This window comes from Gavialis gangeticus, unplaced genomic scaffold (assembly GCF_001723915.1).
Source record: "Gavialis gangeticus isolate Ggan-Ray unplaced genomic scaffold, GavGan_comp1, whole genome shotgun sequence".
Lineage (NCBI taxonomy): Eukaryota > Metazoa > Chordata > Crocodylia > Gavialidae > Gavialis > Gavialis gangeticus.
The window spans coordinates 2,788,257-2,795,869 of NW_017729004.1; positions in this window are offsets into that span (position 1 = coordinate 2,788,257).

Here is a 7,613-nt window from a genome sequence, read left to right on the forward strand (position 1 = left end):
AGGAGGCTGGGTTGGGTCAGATATAACACCCAAGCTCTAGTGTGAGGGGGCAGTGTGATGTGGAGCCCAGTGAAGAGAGAACGGGCACTGAGCCAGAAAGAGTGAGAGCTGAGTCCTGACTCCACCGTTGGGAGGCAGAGTGTGGGTCAAAGATAACATTCATTGTAGCACCACGACCTGCTGCCCAGGGGGGGAGTGAGAGTCCCTTGTGAGACCCTGAGGCACCAGTCGTGGTGTGAGGTACCCCCAGCTCCCCACATCCGTGAAGGAGGACCCAGAGGGGGCGACCCTGGGAAAAGAGTAATGGTCATATACCAAGGCCTGTCAGAGCTTCCCCTGACTGGCCCAGGTGGGGGCCAGGACCAGGAGGGTCCGAAGGGCAAGGGGGCCCACTGAGAGGGACACCCAAGAGCCAGGGGCCTGGGGTCCTGACTGGCCTGGGGGTGGGCCAGGGCTAGTGTGAGTCGAAGGTCCCAGTGAGGGGACCACACCCGAAGGGGAACCGGTGGCAGGGAGATATGTGGCCCAGTATGACGGTGGCAGAGTCCGCCTGAAGAGAGGAACCCGGGCGGGGTCCTACAGTAGGATTCTGGGGCCCATCGTGTGGGACTGGCGCATATGAGAACATCGTGTCATCTGCGAGGCTTGGGCTGTGGTGTAGGGGAGGAATGGAGCTGCAGATAGCGCCCCCTGGTTGTGGGGGCAGAAAATGGGCAGCCTCCTGCTTAATTACATCTATCAATTATTAAGATCAAGGTGCGGCAGGAGAGGAGGCGGGTGGTTGGCCCTAGAACAGGTGAGTGGGCCGCGCAGAGATTGGCCCCAAGGTGGCCCCCTGTTAAATGGGGAAATAAAACACATGACAGCTGCAGTGGGCTCCTTAGGAAGGAGGGAAAAGAATTCTGTGTGTGCAAATACTCCTAAAAATCTAATGGTGGAGGGGAAGGGAAGAGCAATATCCTGACAAAGGCACTGGCAGACGCTGAGGTAATGAGTAATGGCAGATCATAAGACTCCCTAACTTTTCCAGTCAGCTGCTCTAGGCAGCAAAGTGTTTCTCTAGGCTGCCTCATTAACACATCTGAGGGGGGACTCTGAATCATGCTGCAGGTGATTAGAGGCATGTGGTGAGCCGTTTCTCATGTGTGGTGGAGTATCACGGCCATTCGATCAAGCAGGAACCCCACGGTCTGTGTTTGTAGCACATCTCCTGGCTGGTTCAGGAAACAGGAGGTGAGGAGAAGTGGTTCCTATTAGAAGGTCTCTTCTGCACAGGCCGTAACACCATGCTGCCAGAAACTGGGGGCAAGATTTTTGCCATGGTGTAAAGTAGCATAGCGCTTATGATACCCCTGGGGTTAGACTGAATTACTGGGCTTAGCATTTACTCCTTGATCAAGATGCATAGTGGCTGGGTTTTACTGTTAGACTGTGAGCTCTCTGGGAGCAAGGAGCAGTTTTCTTTTCTGTGTTTGTACATCACCTGATGCTGTAAAGTCTTAGTCCATGACTGCGACTCCTTGTGCTATCACAACACTCCTCATGCTGGTCTTAAAGGTCCCCAGGGCATCACCTAGAAAACACAGTCCTCATCCTGACTGGAGCTTCCATACAAACCGTGGGTCCAGTGGTGAGCTGGTGTCAGCTGATGTTAGTGGAAGGACCCAGTATCATCAAAAGGGGTGTGACCTTGTCAATGGGCATGTCTACATGTGTGCATCTAATGTGCATTAGCCCAATTTAAGATGCATTAAGAGTGTATATCTACACATGAACGCCCTTAATGCACCTTAAAAAGGGTGATTTAAGGCTACATGGCACAGGTAGCTAAGTCACATTAGCACGTGTGTAGATGTACTAATGCACATTAACATGGTGTGCATCAATGGGTACATACTGTGTTAATGCGCATTAGTGCATCTACACATGTTGTAATGTGACTTAGCTCCTCACACCTCAATTTAATGTGCCTGAATATGTATTAATTTGTCCACATGTAGACATGCTCCTAAATTGCCTTAATGCCCCTTAAGCAAAGGTGCATTAAGTTTAGGTGCACGTAAATACATGTACAGACATACCCAGTATGTCTGTATGTCCTATTTTGCACAGGGGCACGTGAGAGCCCAGGATGTGCAGCAGTGAAAAAGTGGAGACTTTCCTGGTTTTGAATTTCTCTGAACCATCATTCACCTTTGCATGGGTGTTATGATAAAAATCTGGTCCAAAATGGGACAGACACTCACCTAAACTGGTTTAGTAGCATGTCCTGTTGTGTGATTAGAGCAGTGTAGGAGAGGCTGTGGAGTCTCCCTCCGTGGAGATGCTCAAGATTAGTTTGGACAAAGGCTTGGCTGGGGTCACTCTTGCTTTGAGCAAGGGGTTGGACTAGATGTAACCTCTTGAGGGCCTTGCCACTACTGTGGTTTTTTTTTTTTTTTTTTTTCCCTGTATACAATGAATGCAAGTGAGAACAGGCCCTGTAATTGTTTGGGAAGCTTTTCTTGTCAATCTTTGCTCTCAGTCTTCTTTTTTTCCTCCAAGTTTTTGTGTTTAATTTTGAGGACAATTATTTGCCAACATAAATCTGTTTTAGACCGAGGTTAATTTTTTTTGGCAGGGGAGAGAATAAACCATCTTCTCCTGTTTTATTGTTTTCCATCTCCTCAGTGGCCTGTTTGTTTTATGTTGCCGCAGCAATCTCTGCCATGAAGCTGACATTTGAGAAGCGATCGGAGACTTTCATTGCATGGATGTTCAGACATATTCACGAGCACAGGGGATGGTGATTTTGATTTTAGCACCAAATCCATCATCCATCAACTTGAAGATAAAATGCAAGCAGGGCACAAGGGCTCCAGATGGCTTGGATTGTCATCTGTATGGAAGAACCATAGGGAAGTTGAGCTGGAAGGGACCTCCAGAGGTCCTCTAATCCAACCCCCTGCCTCAGGCAGGATCGTCTCTGTCCAAACCATCCCAGACAAATCCATTGTCTAGCCTCTTCATAAAAGGACAACACAAGATGTAACACCCAAACTTGCCACAAGAAAAGCAGGGGTCCATGGCAGGCAATGTCCCATTCTATTAAAGTCAAGACACATGCAAATAGGTGTTGTGTTCTGCCCCCAAGGAGCTCCTCATCCATATTAGCTGTAGTGTAGCCCAAGGAGTAAGCAAATGGGATAGATTTGGGGTTTCACTCAGAAAATAGAGGCCCAAGAGGACCCACTTTGCCTGGCTGAGAAGTAAGCCAGTAGGGCTGTGCGAGGCTTCGGACAGAGATTCGGATCCAGAGAAGCTTTGGACGCTTTGGGGTCTGAGGCAGCACGTCCGGGTCAAAGCGTTGCCTTGTTTGGCTCCCCAAAGCGGTTCGGAGCTGCCTCGGGGATCTGGCCATAGGGTACAATGGGGAAACAATACAATATCTATAACTTGTTGTTTTTTGTCCGATTTGGATGAAATTTTCAGGGGTGGTAGACTCTGCAGAAAGCATGAAGTCTGCCAAGTTTCAAGAAGATCAGTATGCCAGTTTGGGGGGAACTGCACCCCAAATTCTTGAAAGTGAAACTCGTGTCTTGTCTAGTCGTTACAACATAGTGGGGTAAAAACTGCAGGGCTGGTAGCCTTTGCTGAGGCCACAAAGCCTGCCAAGTTTCAAGAAGATGGTGCAGGGGTCTGGGGGGAACTGCACCTCAAGCTGTGGACAAGTAAAACTCGTGCCATGGGTGCTTGTGGGACTGACTGTCTCTGTCTTGGGGTGGGAAGGGGAGACACCACTGCAGGCCTGGCTGGGAAGCTGCTGTGTTACCAGCTGCCAATCAGTCATGATTCACTCAGGGACCAGCTCAATACACAGGACCTAGCTAATGTAGCCAGTTAATTGCCATCAATTAGCGCCTACAAAAGCAGGCTAAGGAGAGGAAAGAATCAATACAGACAATCAACTGTCCTAAGACAGAGATGGTCAGTCCCACAAGCACCCATGGCACGAGTTTTGTCTGTCAGCAGCTAGGGGTGCAGGGCCCCAGAATCCCCTGCACCGATCTCCTCCACAGCTGGCAGGTGCCGTGGCCTCAGCAGGGGCTACCATCCCTGCAGCTGTCACCCCACTGCACCTCAAACACACGCAGTGTCACCCATGGCACGAGTTTAGCTTGTCTGCAGCTTGGGGTGCAGTTCCCCCCAAGCCCCTGCACCATCTTTTTGAAACCTGGCAGGCTTTGTGGCCTCACCGGGGCCACTACCCCTGCAGTTTTCATCCCCCTGCAGTGTAACACACAGCTGGGACGTGAGTTTGGCTTTCAAGAATTTGGGGTACAGTTTTCCCCAAACTCCTGCACCCATCTTCTTGAAACTTGGCAGGTCTCATTCTCTCAGCAGAGGCTACCATTCCTACAAATTTCATTGTTGTTTTTTTGTCCAATTTCAAAGTTATAGATATTTAATCGATTCCCCATTATACCCTATGGCCAGATCTCTGAGGTGGCTCCGAAACTTCGGAGCCACTTTGGCCGGATCGAGGTAGAAACCCAGTCCTGACCTCGGATTGTGGTCATCCAAAGCGGCCAGATCTGAGGCCGGATCGCTGCTGACTCGCATGGGTGTATAAGCCAGCTGGTGCCATGCTAGGTGGGCGGCTGCCTCTCATTCCTCTATGGGCGGCTCCATTCTCCCTCAGTGGGAAGGTCAGTAAGAGCCAGGCATGGATTTTGTATGGGGATGGGTTGTTGACCCGGCCTTGTAGTTGTCTCTGTTTGCTCTGAGGAAATGGAGGCAAGAGAAAGACCGTTGTGTATAGCTCTGGCATAGACTATTTTGCATTGGCCCTGTGGGCATGTGGCAACAGTTAGCCTAACTAAATAGCATAATTGAATATGCTAATGGACTACCTGGGTTGTGGCTGTGGAGTCTGAGACGTGCAGAGCGCATCTACATGTGCCGATTTAAGGCACATTAGCCATTTTTAAGGTGCATTAAGGGCACACTGTGTAAACCCACACCCTTAATACACCTTAAAAATGGCGATTTTAGTCTCTTTGCACCTAAATTTGATACCTGCAAAAGCAAATAGCTAAAGTGCCTTAATGCACATGTAGATGCGCTAAGGTGCAGTAACACTGTGCATGTCAACTAATTTTAGTCCCAAGTCATCCCTCACACTGTGTTTAATGTGCCTTAGCATGTGCATGTGTAGACATGCGCCTAAATCACCTTAATGTGCATTAGGCAAATGTGCATTAAGCTTAGGCACGCATAAAGGCACGTGTAGCAGTGTTGGGAAACGAGGCCTTTCATCAGGCTGCTTGGGGTCTTCCTCCAGCCTCCCTGATACCTTCCCAGACCATCCCCAGCCAAGAGGGCAGGGAAAAATCCCTGTGTGTCGTGCTCCACCCTCTGCTGGTATTGGCTTTCATAACTTCAATGGTAAGATGCTCCAGTCATCGCTGTCCTGGCTTTAGTTGGACCAAGACTTGCGGAAAGAGCATTAGTCAAGCCTATTCCTCGGAGACATGCAGCTCTCCTCCCTTAGTTGTTGCTTTTAAACGAGCTACTCCCCCTCGGAGACAGAAAACAATATTTATATGGGCTGGAGCAATTGATAGCATTCAGGGCTGACGGGAAATTAGCAAGGTCGTTAAAATCCATGTGGGTGGCTTTCGGTTGCAGCTGTTTTACTAAAGGGAAAAAGGGTGGGATCGCCCCCCCCCCCCGCCACCATTGCAGATGAACAGCTATAAATTGCAGTTGTTTGAAGCAGAGGCTAAAAAAAGAAAAAGCTGAGGAAGGTTATTGGAGGTTTTAAGGGTTCCTGTGTGTTTCTCAGATCCGCTGGCAGAGATGTGGTTTCACCCAACTACTCTGTGTGTGTGTGTGTGTGAAAGCAGGATGCTGAGGTTAGTGTGGGGTGGGGAGACGGCAATTAGTGCTGGATTGGAGCAAAGCTAAGACAAGGAAGGAGATCTGGCTCATTTTTAGCTCTGCCACCCATAGAGGCCTGGGTTATTTATTTCTTGGGGTGCATCTTTGGGAGTTAGCGGGTGTCTTCAGATCCTCAGCACCTCTGAAAGTTCAGCCTTTCTTATACATAGGTCAGAGGGGCCATTTTATTAGATGAAGAGCAAGAAAGCGGAAAAACACACAAGCCAGATTTTCCCAAGGGCGTACAGCGTGCGATCTGGTTTTGGTAAGGAGCTCTCAATCAATCACGGCATAGTTGCTGGTGTTCTCAGACACCACAGTTTCTACGGTGTGGACATCCAAAGAAGGGCATTTGGGGCCCCAAAAGCTTATCTAGCAACTCTCCCAGTCAAAGAAATCTTGCTTCTCACATGTTCCCTGGACCAGCACAGCTACCGCAGCCCAACTGGCCCTTGCAAGAGGCCTTGCCAATGTGCAGATACAGAGGAACTCAACACTCACGTTTGACCTTTCATACCTTTGTTTGTAGCCATTGAGCAGGGGTTGTTTCATCTGCCTTCCTCCACTAACAAATGAGGAGGAAATGCTGCATTTTTTGAATGTCGTTAGCATCGCTGCCATAATAAATCCCACATATGCAGGGCATAAATCCAGCCTGCATCTGCGTTCACCACAGTGGCTATCATGGCTTCCCACAGGGTCTGGGAATTTCCAAAGCGTTGTACATTTTCTTTCTATTTGTTACTTAACCTGATAGGAAGGACCACCCAGCGGGTGCTTGTTCTGTGTGCTCAATGAGTCAAGTCTTAGGAGGGCTGGGGCATGCAGGTGGACGTGGCAGCACGGATATGGAGCTGGCTATTAGACGTTTGCTAACCACAACATTTTATGCCCGGCCCCACCACTTGCAACCTGACGTCACGAATACTTGTGTTGGCTTTTGCAGAAGAGCTGAGACATTAGGAAAACTTCCCCCGTCTGGACACAACCTTAACAAGGGCTTCACGTTGACAGTGTGCTGAAGGCCCATTGACTTCAATATTTCTGTGCCTTTGTGAATCAGTGCCTGAACAAAGATCAAGGCAGCCATTTGGCAGCCTCAAACACAGAGGTAACACGTTCATCAAAAGCCTTTGAATGTTTGCCCTTCCGCTCCAAAGCACACCCCTACCCCAAACACTTGAGCTAAAGGAGCAACTCCATTGGGTGATAGCAGTAGTAGGCTGTAATTCCCTATGTGGGAGAGAAGGAGAGATGAGAAAAAAGGGAATCGCCATAGTGTTATCTGATGATTAAAGTGATGGAGGGTTGCAGGGTGGGCCTAGGAGGTGCGAGATCCTGCCTGAAGACCTTACCCCACCTGTTTCACACTAGGCATTTGTCCCTAAGTTGATGCCTTCCAAGCATGTTCCTTAGTTTTGGAGCTGTAGAGCTAGCCTCTGCTTTGGACCCTGATGGATTTGTAGTGATTTGGAGCAACCGTTTCAATATTTATTGGTCCAGCAAGAGATTTCATAGATGTCATAGACATTTGGGCTGGAAGGGACCCCGGAGGGTCATCGACTCCAGCCCCCTACCCCAGGGGCAGGAAATCAGAAGGGATCATAGGATCCCAGCAAGATGAGTATCCAAATGTGTCTTGAAGGCTTTCAATGTAGGTGCTTGAACCACCTCTGGTGGCAGGCTGTTCC